We start from the raw sequence: 13,734 nt of genomic DNA on the forward strand, positions 1-13,734 counted from the left end.
TCCCTTTTGACTCAATAATCCCGTAGCCTCTGTTTACGTGAAAATCCTGACCATCATACCTAGTAGGGAAGATGAGAGAGAGTGAAGATTTGCTTAAAAAAGAATTAACCATAAAAATTGCTCTACTCGATCATCTTTAATAAAGTACCACTTTGAAATATTCACAGACAACATACACAGAGAGAGAGAGTCCACATGTCCTCTGTCATCAGGCCATGTCAGATTCATCTCCTGTACATCTTCCGAGTCCCTTCACTTCTTTCGGGGCCCACCACAAGCAGGCACCAGTGACTTCTCTTTCGTGCCTGGACCTCCCAGATAATTTCCTGCTGGGGCTGCCCTGCTCTAACCCAGTCACCCCCACCAGCTCCAGCCAGTTCTCCACTAGGCAGCGTCTTTTGAAATGCAAGGTGAAAGCAATTAAGTCGCTATCAGCTTCAGGCCTCTCAAGGCTTCCCAGCATTCTTAGGACAAAGATGAATTCTTCTGCGGGCTACAGGGAGCTGTGTGGTGGGCCTCCCCACCTCTGCCCCCTGGGATGCTGGTCTCCTGCGCTGTCTCTCTGTCTCCTGTCTCCACTGCCCTCCTAGCTGCTCGCTCAGCCTGCAGACCTCAGTCAGGCATCTTCCTCCAGGTAGCTTTCCTGACACCCAGCTACTCCAAACCCCTCATTACCGCTCGCCCAGAATCGCCCCCTCAGAGTGGTTCTCACGGCTGCCTCCCCACACGTGTTTGTTGATGAACTAACGTCCAATGGACAAGGGACAAAGTTCAGCTCACCCATCATTCCACCCCTGGGATGTGGCAAAAAGGCCTGGAAATTAGAAAACGCTTGTTGAATATTTTCTGAATGAATAAATGAATTCATATTACCTAATCTTGCTCCTTAACCTGCCCACCCACTGCCAAACCTGTCCCAGGTGTGTGGAGTCTTACAGTAAAGTTGTTCTGACAGTTCAGAGTAACCAGACTCCACGCTAACATACACAAAATCCTGCTCTCTGCTTCTAAATGTCCCCAAATATCAAGATAATATTTTAAGATTTGGGTTAAGGAGGTTTGCCATCTTACTTTTTGTTTTCTGGTTTTAGGGGAAAAAACATCAATGCTTGACACAAATATGACTGTAAGACTAATGTTACTCTGCTTTTAATTTAATTTAAGGGAGGAACAAGCGTTTATGCAGTGTGCGTTTTCTGTTACCCGGCTTCAACATTTACTTTTAAATAGCGAACCACTGATACAGTGAAGGGGCCGTCCTGCCATGCAAGCCCCAATCTAAAGATGTATGTTACGTATATACCTAATCTACTTAAGAATATAACTAATTATATTAATGTTAAAATATATATACTTATATATCTGAGATTTCAATTTATAAAATATGCCACACATGTGAGGTAAAAATCCTTCTAACATTAAAAAGGGATTCTGTGCCTTTGTTTTTTATTCTTCTGTAAACTCCAGTAGGTACATAGGATCAAGAATAAAATATGACTGGGGACACATGCCCCAGAAGTGACTCGTAATTCTTGTTTATTTCTACGTCCCAATGCAGGACCACACACTAGCATGTGTGTAAATGCACACTGGTTTTGCAGCACCTATGAAGAACACTAACATTCATTACGAAAGGGTGTTAAATCGGTCCAGACTACTAGGACAAGTGTTGACTCAAAGATAGTCAAAACAAACAGCTCTTCCAGTGCAAATCCACTCTGTTCCTGGATGAAACTTGGTCTCTGTCACTGTTTTCTCCTTTGTCTCGGAGCTCTTTTCTTTCTTGTCACCTCCTCTAATGATGACTTTCTTTGTGTCATCACAAGGCTCTTATTCATTATATCTTACAGAGGAAATGGCCAGACAATTGATTTTTTTCATTTTTTGTTACTTGGTAAATTCAAAGATGCTCTTTTAAAAGATTACATATTTCCCCTATATACTGTAAAATATGCAAAACACTAAGACTTACGACAGGTGGGTGCAGAAATCCATGACGCATAGTCTATGCTGTCACTTCAGCCATGACGTCAGTGCCTGAACACCAAGACTGAAGCTCCGGGAGCATTTCACACCACCGTGAGGGCACCTCTACATTGACTCTTCCACTCCTGTCTATATCTCATCGCCGTACTTTAAAAAAAAGAAGAATTTTATTTTATTCCTTGCCTAGAATATTCTAACTTGCTTTGTCTCCAATTTTCTCTTTAGTTAAATCATTTTAACTTGCTTTTCTAGAAGGGGGGAAAGTAGACAGGAGTCCCCATGAACTGGAGGATTTCTGTCCTTGCTGCAAACATACTCACTTCCTCTAAAGGAAATACACAATTTGAATTCTTGAATATGAAAGATGCATTAAGAAAATAGAGAAGGGGAAGCATCATCTTTGACAACAATAGAAATGGAAAATAACACCAGGAGTCCCTTCGGCAAAGATCTAACTTGAAACAAGTCCGTGAAGATGATCTCCCACAGGATGGAGTCCGTTGTGAATATTCTGTCCACGATGACAAGAGACCAAAAGAGCAACGCGTGTGTGCTGGGGACTGGGTGAAGGGGGGTGGGGCTGTGGGCGGATTCTCACAAGTTCGTGAACCTTCTAAAAGGAATTCCTGGAAAGACTGTGGAGGGTCCGTTACTTTAGCAGATGCTGACTGTGGAGGTCTTCAAATGCTGCACTTCTCCAAGCCTTATGATGAAGACTCTTCTAGTTCTTTTATGATGAAGACTATTCTAGTTCCTTTTTGTTCAAAGCTGATCTTATCACGTTAAGGACCGTTAATCTACAAATGAAATCAGATTATGTTTCCTTAAACTCTTGTATATTATACCGACATAAGATGGTGTTATTTTTGTTGTTGTTATTACTATTATCTAACAAGGAGCCCAGAATTATACATTAAGAAAGTGAAGGTTTGGGGGTCAAAAGGTAAACTTCCAACTATAAAATAAATAAGTCCTGGGGATGTCACATACAGCATGGTGACTATAGTTAATGATACTGTACTGTATGTTTGAAAGTTGCTAAGAGAATAGATCTTAAAAGTTCTCATCAGGGCCGGCCCGGTGGTGCAGTGGTTAAGTTCACAAGTTCTGCTTCTCAGGGGCCTGGGGTTCGCCGGTTCGGATCCTGGGTGCGGACATGGCACTGCTTGGCACGCCATGCTGTGGTAGGCATCCCACGTATAAAGGAAGATGAGCACGATGTTAGCTCACGGCCAGGCTTCCTCAACAAAAAAGATAAAGACTGGCAGTAGTTAGCTCAGGGCTAATCTTCCTCAAAAAAAAAAAAGTTCTCATCACAAGAAAAACAACTTATAACTATGTGTGGTAACAGATGTTAACTAGACGTTGTGGCGATCATTTCGCAATATATACAAACACTGAATTATTATGTTGTCACCTGAAGTATTATAATGTTATATGTCAATATCTCAATTAAAAAAAGATCATTAAAAAGGAAAGTAAAGATTTATCTTTTCAACATAATTAGTTGCAGTCTTATGTCTTATCTTCACAGAAATACGTTCTTTCACAGATGCCCATGTAGGTTCAAACTCACTCCCTGTTGGAGGTGCTTCCAAGGGAACTTCTCTGTCCACTCGGGTTTACTCACTGCAGGTTTCGGTGATCTGAGTTGCGGTTCCTCAAGGTCATTTACGTGTTGTTGGCAAGCGTTATTTCATCTGTACTTCCAAAGCCTCAACTAGAACATAAACTGCAAGGACGAATAATAAAGCTAGATGTTCAAGGAAAAAGCACGGGCTGTAACGTGAAAACCTCACGTCCAGATCCCGCCTCCGTCATTCCTGTAGGCTTGACCGTGGACAGTTTATGTAATCTCCCTAAACCTTAAGTTCCTATTGGCAAAATGTGCAAGCCAGTAGTACCCAGCTCCTGGGCCTGTTATTAGGATCCCAGTATGGACTGTGCACACTTAGCCCAGTAGCTGGCATACATGAACTCAATAAATACTGTATTATTATTAGCTGCCTCAAAATTAAATGCCTATTTTTTTGGATTCTTCTGTATTCATACATACATACTCTTCTATTACGGTAATTACTACATAGTGGGTCCCTAATACATATAGTTCTGAATGATAAAGACTAAACATGACTTATTATCATTGTTATTATTATTACCAATATTATTATTGGCAGTATATTCTTGTGAACACAGAATTAGTACTAAAATAATCATCTGCAGACAAGCCATGTAACTTTCTTCCATTTTACTATCTTTATCTGGAAAAAAATAACTTTTTATAGAAGTGTCTGCTTCCTGTATTTTGAAGGTTATTAAGAGTAACTACTTTGCATTATTTCTAGGATAAAAAGTGAATAACTGCTGGAGGCATGAGGTGGTAAATTCTGGGTAAAGACTTCCCAGAGCCTGGTTTGGGTTTTGAGTTCTCTGAACTGGATGCCCCAGACATGCAGTTGTTGTATGCTGATCGTTCAGATACTCATGCACTTTCCTTGAACACATTCCATGGGACGGGCATTTTCCTGGGCCCTGGGGATAAGTAGAGAACAGGACAGACGTGGTCCTGCCCTCACAGCTTAGCATGCACAGGGTCTCCAGGGGCATCAACGCTCAGCTCTGAAGGATGACAAAACCATGTTGACCTGAACCAGGCGGTGTCATCAGAAGCAATCGAGAAGCCAGCCCCACGGGCCTGAGGGGGAGGCGGAGAAACCACTGAAGTCTCAGACTTTCACTTGGGTGTGGAGGAAGCTTCCTGGAATGAAGAACCAGGAGAGACTGAAAGCAGTTTCTCACAAGTCCTTCCTGCTCAGACTTGTCTCAGGCAGACTGACAATTTACCAGAACGGGTTTCTTATGTTTCTTTCAGCCTCCTGGACTGAAATCAGCTGGCTGAGACCCACTCAAGAAGTACCAAGCCTTTTCAAACCTAAAGGAAAGAGGAGAGTCTCACTGCAAGCTTTTCTAATTCTACTCACATATCTGTACCTTTCCACCTAACAAGTTGATGCATATTTCAGATACTGTCTTAATTTACAGTCTCCAAAAATACGGGTAAGTCAAATCCAGTGTCAAGTTCCAGCACCTGTTCTAAATAAACAACTTATCCCAAGTTTCCCTGACGGCGAGATTTAACCCCCTGCAGAGAAAGAGTAGAAAGCTTTTGAGAAAACATCATCTATTTTAGAGGAAAGTACGCCAGATTCTCCTGAGGAGGTAAAGAATTTCCAGGAATAGGCAACAAAGTCAAATCCTTGCTATATTAATTTTTTTCTCAATACTTCCAAAGACTTTTATCTGGGAAAAATTTCAAAGAAAGAGAAAATGGATTTACCTGTTCAAAATCAAGAAAATATGACAAGATCCTGGCTCGAGATCATCTCCATGGCCCCCCAGACTTCAGGGCTGGTGGAATTTTCAGAAAGAGTCGGTAACTAGAAGTTCCTAAGAATTATCTAGAATCCACTGGCAGTCAGAAGATATTTCTCTCATTCCTAGGACACAACAGCAAAGCTCTAGGCCTTTGCACTTTTTGTTCTGGAATGTTCTTTCCCCGACTCCACACATACCTTGTCCCTTCATTTCACTCAAGTCAAATCCATGGCCCTGCCCTTGGTGTCCCCTAGTTGACAGCACCCTCTTTTCCTTGATCAGCAGCCCATGCCTGAGTCTGCCCTTCTTCCGTGGCATCTGTCTGTGCTTAAGCACACAATTTCCATCCACACTCACTGATACTACTAATATCTTCTCCTTTGTTTAGTTCCCATCCCACCAACCTCACATTCCGTCAAGCATTCCAGCCGCTGTGGGAAGATGGGGACAAAATCCAGGTGGACACAATGGTGTGGTGGTGCGTTTTCTATCATCTCATCACAACAGCTGGTTCTGCCAGGATTCAAGGAACACCTTCCAAGGGAGATGTGGGATTCTGCTTCCTTGCTAAATTCAGCCTTTGGCATCTTAGACTTGATATGCGAGATTTCTAAATTTTGCACAAACCCTAAAGCTTTAGGGGATGTGCTAATTTCTAGTTTTCTTGAGTTTTGAATCTGACTCTTCAGCATGTCAGTCAACCATGATCTCTCAACAGGTATTACTGCTTTCCACTAGCATTTATTTACAGCATGTATCTTGTTACCAGAGTATTTAAAACAGGACAATTTTTTTTTCTAAGGAAGATTTGCCCTGAGTTAACATCTGTGCCAATCTTCATCTATTGTGCGTGTGGGTCACCACCACAGCATGGCTGATGAGCGGTGTATAGGTCTATGCCCGGCATCTGAACCTGCCAAGCCAGCATGCCAAAGTGGAGCACGCAAACTTCACCAGCATGCCACGGGCCGGCCCCTAAACCCAGGGGATGTTAAAATGTCAGCATATGTCTCCTACCTATAACAAGTGTCCACTGCATTTATTGTGGCTCCATCCTGCACGTTAAATTCCTAGTACTGGCATCAAAACTTAAGGATCTTTCGTAAAGAGTTGTGCATCTTAACTGCACAGTGAGACACCACAGATGGGTCGCGAGATAATTGACTATGATCACTATTCCTTGGGAGAGTGGGATTGAGGGTGAGAGGAGAAAGGAAAGACATTCTGTGGTATTACATGAAAATTTTTGGGGTGCCCAAACAGGAGGAAATAGAATTGAATTGAACTATTCTAAGCAGTATAAACCAAGTGTCTATTACATCGTGTTGAGGCAAAAAGTGTTGAGAATAAAACATTTTTCTGGCAGATCATAAAAGAGATAGGATTGACCCATAGACTCCTGTAAAGAGATGCATAGAAATAAAGGGAAGCCTGCTGCCATTAGCAAAACAACTCCCTAAAATCTAACCACCCAGCCCCCAGATCCTGGCTTCCAGCACATTCTCCAGCAAAACGAGCCAGGGTTCCATGGAGAGAAGCCGAGGCTGGGCTGTGGCAGGGAACCCACCAGGGGCTTCAGAGCAACTCACAGAGCTGGAAAGTAAGGCAGCGCTCAGAAACCAGAGGGACAGGATATGCCACAGGGGCGGGGACCACCTGACAGAGCTCCTGTGGCCAAAACTGGACAAGTCCATGCAATGGACTAAATAACGTAGTATTTATAAAACTATAAAAAAAATGAACTATAAAATAAATATTTGTGAGCTCATCCTGATATAAATAAATGATTGAATAAATAAGTTAGGGAAAAAGACAAATCTCCTGTATAAAAGAAGTTGATTATAAAAGAGTATCTATATTTTTATAGATACTCCCCCACAAGGAGGTGGATGCGAGCTCCCTGCTCCTTCAACGCTGGCCACACTTACTGACTTGATTCCAAAAAGTAGAGCATGGAAAGGCAAAAAAAGAAACTTCATAGTGGCAAAACCTGACCAACACCACTTCAGCCGGACAATCGAGGTCCACGTCTGTGGAGGCAAGTTGGGGCACAGCAAGCACTTAATGTAAGCAATGTAAGCTCAGCGTAAGCAAGCGCTCTGAACGCACTGTGATGAGAGGCGTGCCTCCCCTCCACGGTCTTCCCCTCAGAAACACGTGTCTCCAGTCCAATCACGAGAAAAACCTCAGACAAATCCCCAAAGAGGGACGCTCTACAAAATAACCAGTCCTCCTCAAAACTGTCAAGGTCATCAAAAACACGGGGGGTCTGAGAAACTGTCACAGCCAAGAGTAGGCTAGGGAGATGTGATGAGTAAGTGTGACGCTATGCTGGACGGGATCTTGAAACAGAAAAAAAAGACATTAGAGAAAACTGGTGAAATCTGAATAAGGTATGAAATTCAATTAATAAAAATGTATCAGTGCTGATTTCTTGCTTGTGACAAAGTTTCCCTAGAAATGTAAGATGTCAACAGTGGTGCAAACTGGGTGTGGAACTCTCTTCACTATCTTTGCAGCTTTTCTGTAAGTCCAACGTTATTTTAAAATAAAAAAATTTAAATTAATCTGTAATATGCTGATTATATAGAGGCATACATCAGGAATGCTTACAACTAAAATATCTTTATCTCTTGGGGACTAGGAGTAATAATATTAACAATAAGAAAAGCCATCATTCATTGAGCACTTATAAAGTACCAGCACCACATAAGGACAGTACACATTATTAACACATTTCACCCATGCAGCAAGCCTACGAGCTGGGTATAACATCGCCTCTTTTACATATGAGGAAACTGAGGCAGAGGGAGATATGTCAGGACTGACGGCTGAGCTACTGAATGTTGCTCATCAGGGAGAGGGCTCTCCAAAAATACAAGCTGCATCACCTGACATTTCTCAATTAGACATCCATACTCAATATTAAAGGGATAATTTCACATAGAGGGCACTGATTAGAATATTATAGTGGGATGAATTATTCCTAACAGAGAAAAAGAATATGATCAGATTTCTTACCCTCAGCTTTGGGTAAGTTGTAGCTGCACAACAGAAGAATACTATACAATTCTGGAAGGGGCAGATGCAGTATATTCAGTCCTAGGGGTCTGAGGAGTCAGTACTTACAGATGAACCAGGGTTCTTATAAGCCAGCTTTTGCTTGTGAAAGTCGATTACATGCCAAAAATACGGAAATGGATACAATAAGAGGACTAGCCAGCCAAGAGTTGTGCTTCTTTCTGGAACAGTGGTTCAAGATCCAAAATCTCTCTAAAAGCTTATGGAAAAGGAAGAAAACTAGAAGAATTACCAGAGTCACTTTGGATCATGTCTGTTCAAGGGCTTCTCTTTTAGAAAATAAAAGGGAGTTTAACAGAGCTAGGAATCAGAAGACATTGGGGGAAGGGGAGACCCAAGACCTGCCACAGTTGATGCTCAGGAAGCTAAGCAGAAGGTTTCAGAAGATCCCAACCACAAGGCCAAGAGCAGTTGTCCCAGTGCCAAGAACATGCGACCTGGCTGAGAACAGCGGACGTGGGATATTCCCTGCTCACTCTGTGAAATGTTGTCCCTGAAGTGTGGTGAGGAGGTAACAGAGCCAGTCCAGGCCACTGCCAGCCTGTCCTCTACTTAAATGTAAACAGAAAACTGTGCCTGGTTCCAGTTGTGGAGAATGCAACATTGTAGCTCCACCACTTGCAACATTGAAGCTCCAGCAACTGCAATGTTGTAAGTCCAGCACCTGCAACATTGAGGCTCTAGGAGCTCCCAACATTGTAGCTCCAGCAACTGCAATGTTGCAGCTCTAGCACCTGCAAATGTTATGGCTCCAGCAGCTGCAATATTGTAGCTTTAGCACCTGCAGTGTTGTAGCTCCAGCAGTGGCAACATTATAGCTCCAACACCTGCAACACTGTAGCTCCAGCACCCAGAAGGCCCCACAAATACCAATCCCTCCATAAATATTTGTTTACTGAACAAAATAATTCTCAACAAATTAGCTTTTGTTTATTAAATTCCAAGTTAGTTAATACCATCTAATTATGTACTGAGTTTATGCTAGCTGACAAATAAAGTCAAAATTCCAATTCTCAGAGTGAGGCAAAAAAAGGAGAGGGAAAGAGGTAAACTGCCCAAATTTTCAAAATCTATTCAAACAAGGCTTATTTCTAGATTAGTGTTCTACACGTTAATTATCTTCTGATGTTCTGAGAATAGCTAATACATATTCACTGCTCAAAAAATATTTATTGATCATTTGCTTTGTGTAAATTCATATCTGGTTTTGGGGATACAGAGTTGAATGGCAAATAGTACTTTCCTTCAGAAAACTCAGCATCTAGAATAATAATAATAATAGCTAACATTTATCAGACACGTGCTCAACACTGTTTTAAACATGTTACACATATTAATTAATTTAATCCTCCCAATAAACTTACAAAATAGGACTATTATTATTTACACTTTTCATATGATAAAACTAAGCCCGAAAGAGACTAACTCACTCAAGCCCATGTAACTAGTAAGTGACAGAGGTAAAATTTGAACTCAGAAAAACGGACTCCAGAGCACGAGACATGCACAATGACATGTGTGATTTATACAATATATATTTATCTGTAATATATATGATGCCTAGTGCAGTAATATGATGCATATTGAATATCAATAGTGTCATCTGAATTTCTATAAACCTCTCCAACCTGAAAGATCCAAGCCAACTAGGGGGAGGGGTGGTTTCAGTGGTCAAAAAAGTCATAACCATAGTAGTAATAGAATAGTGATTTGATTAAATTCTGCTAGCCGACTCATGGGAACCCAGCCTCTAAATCTTCCTTTTAGAATCAAGGAGCATCGGAGCTCTCTCCTGCATGTGCCTGTAGTCTGAGGGTTCTCAGCCCCTCTCACGGTCTCCCCCCTCTGTTGTTCCTCACAGTGTGACCTCAGAGGAGGAGGTCGTTAACCTGTTTGGATTTTTCTCTTGGAAGCTTTGTGGAGAGGTGTGCTCAATGCAGATGCTTGAATAAAGGGAGGATTTTCTAGGTAGTCAAAAGAAGGGAAGTATTCCAGGCTGAGAGAACGGCACAGACAAGTATTCCAGAATCTCTAGAACCAACACGGAGAGCAGAGAGAAATTCCTGGAAAAGATGGACAGGGGCAGGTCACAAGTAATCTCATAAACTTTGCCAAAGAGCTGTTGAAAAGTCTTAAGCTGAGAATTAGCACAAACAATTTGTCCTTTAGAAACAGGGGCAGAAACTAGCTAGGAATTTACTGAAATGGTGAAACTGCCTTAGAAAAAATAAGTGTGGAGAGAAATAATATAAATGACAATGGGTATGAGTGAAAGGGAAGAGATACATGAAATGTGTTATGAAGGTCAAATTTACAGCCTTCAGTCACAAATTAACTCTCATTCATTCATTGATTTGAAAAATACTTTTTGAGCACCCAAGATGTCTTGGCCTGGCTCTGGATGCAGCAACGGACAAGACAAAGTCTTTGGCTCCTCCTCCTTATGCATTCCAGTGGGCGAAGGGAAAGTAAACAAGTAAATCTATACCAACATATCAGGTAATATTAAATGCAGTGAAGAAAAATAGAGGAGGATAGGGCACGTGGGTGGGTGTACCAGGACAACAGGAGAGAAGGGGAGAGTGGTAAGAAAAATGATCCCCCACAGAGGCCCATGTCTTAAACCCCAGAACCTGTGAAGACACTGTCATATGACAAAGCGGAATTAAGTCTGCACATGGAATTAAGGGAGCTAATCAGAGGATTGTCAAAGGGGGAGCTTATCCTCGATTGTCTGGGCAAGTCCAGCGTAATCGCAGCTGTCCTTGAAAGTGAAAGAGGAAATCAGAAGCAACAAGAGCGGTGGCAGTCTGAGAGGGGCTTGGGCCCGACGTTGCTGACTCTCACGATGGAGGGAAGACATGAATCAAGGAGGGGGGTGCCCGCTAGAAGCTGCGGGTGGCAGGGAGTAGATTCTCCCCCCGGAGACTCTGGGAAGGAGAGCAGCCCTGCTGACAGTAGATTTTACCAACAAGACCCTGGCAGCCTTCTGCCCTCCAGAACTGCAAGATAATAAGTTTGTATCATTTAAGCCCCAGGTTTGTGGGAATTTGCTCCAGCAGCTGCAGGAGACTCACACAGGGAGCGAAGGCTCCATCGCTGGGTGGCCGCTTGAACGATGGATGGTGGCGCCATCACTGGAGGCAGACGAGACAAAGGAGACGCGTTTTCTTTTTTGTTATTCAGGGTGGGTGTTCAGGAAAGGATCGTGAGTTCAACTTTGAAATTCTTAAGAGTGACAGCAGCAGTAAGTACTACCAGATGGAAATGTTTAAAAGATAGTTGGATAGAAATGGTAGATAAAGATATGAGAGTAGATGCTGGGGTTTTGCCTTTTTTTAATCAATTTGCATGTGGTGGTGGAAGCCAAAAGTGAGGATGAGACTGTCCAGGGAGTGTTTGTAGTGACATGAGGGGTAAGGAATTCCTGGGGCAGAGACCTTGAGGCTACACTGAGGGAGAGGCTGGGGAATGCTGACTCACAAAGGAGACGCCAACTCTGTCTAATACACCCGACTCCATCCAAGACCCCGCATGAGTCCAGACCCGCACTGACCACAGCTCAAGGGACGTGCCCATCAAATCTGTCGAATGTGAAATGAAGTGAATCTTCTCCCACAAACCCAATCTTCCTGCTGTGTCTTTACTTTCAGCTAAAGAAACTTCCAGAAACTTACTTGCCCAAGGTGGAAACCCAGGGATTAACAATGACCCATTCTTTCTCCCACTATTCTCTTCGTAAAATCCTTTATCAAATTGTGTCAATTCTATGTCCTTATGCGCCTCCAATTCCTCTATGTCTCCCCATCCCACAGCCATGTCCCAGGTGACCACCATCTCTCAGCAGGAAACAGCCGTCCACTTGCACTCTTGCCCCAACTCCGTCCCCACACCGTCTCCAGCAGGCCATTTCAACTGCAACACTGCACACGCCATTGCCCTGCAGAAAACCCTCCAATGGTCCCCTGTATTCACTGGATAAAATATAAATCTTTTAGCATGCAAAACCCCCCAGAATACTCTTGCTCTTGACCTTGCCCCCAACGTCACACGAAGAGTGTGCCATTGCTCTCTCACGTGTTCCATCCTTTGCACACACACAGTTCTCTCTGCCTTTAAAAAAGTCCACCCTTCTCCACTGGGGCAAGTTTTCCTGGTCCTTCAAGACTCACCCTGTGGATCGCCTCTTTCAGAAATCCTCCCCCGGCATCTCCAAGGTGTGTGTAGAGCTCCTCCAAAGTGAAGCCTTATGCAGAAAAGAGATTTGTTTCAAGTTTGAGGTGGGACACAGAACTGATTAAAGACTGGGGAACCATGCTTGTAAAAAGATGGGACGCAGGGGCGCTCTGGGGCCTGGTAGCAGAAACTCCTGACGCTGTGGTGGGGGTGCTGCCACAGGAACAAATTTACACAAACCTTACTCTTCACCCTTGGGTCATTCTCTCATGAGTCTAAGTCCCAGGAGGGAAGCTGGTTGGCCTGGCTTGACTCATGTGATGGCCTCTTGGCTGGAGGGGGCATCCTGATGGACATTCTTACCATCTCCTTCTACACGGGGAGAAGGGGAGGCCCCGCAGTGAAATCAAGGTGCTGCTACTGAAAAAGGGAGCACTCCAAACAGAAACACATGTCCACTACAGCCTCCAGCCAAGTGGGAGAGTCACTGGATTTGTGGGGTCAGAATATACTTTTTCCCTAAAATGTGGTAACATGTTGGAGAAAAATCAGGGTGGCCTTTGAGCTGTGGTTTTCAAGGTAAGTTGGTATTTCATCACAACAATGTCCGAATAAGTCAGCCATTCATTGAGATATGCTGCAGGATAAAATCAGGGCCATTTCTTTCACCATCTGAGACAGATTGAAAGCTCAAAAAAGGCGTTTTGTGCTAAAACAGGTGATATTCTTTTTAAAAGTTTTATCATGGGGGAGGAAATTTCTAGGTTAGATTAATATCTTATTTGTAGTCCCAGGGCTTGTGAGAATAAGTAAAGGGAGACCCTCCTTTCCTGAGGAGTAAGGAGCATGTTTCTGGCACCTCTTGTTTTCCTTAGGAGCCTTGTGGAAGTCACATGGTACAGCCCCCTGCAGCACAGACAGACCTCAATTCCAGCAGACTTCAGCTGAATTTCCCCCTCAGCTCCTGCCCCTACCACCCTCCACATGTCACAGGCATTTACTTCTATTTTTTTAATCAGGACATGAGTTCCCCATGTGCAAAAGAGGGAGAGCATTCAGAGACACCGCCCGGCTCCGGGGCAGCCCTGGGATGTGCCCGTCCTACAGCAGAGCGCC

The sequence above is a fragment of the Equus quagga genome, chromosome 3 (assembly GCF_021613505.1).
Source record: "Equus quagga isolate Etosha38 chromosome 3, UCLA_HA_Equagga_1.0, whole genome shotgun sequence".
NCBI classification, from domain to species: domain Eukaryota; kingdom Metazoa; phylum Chordata; class Mammalia; order Perissodactyla; family Equidae; genus Equus; species Equus quagga.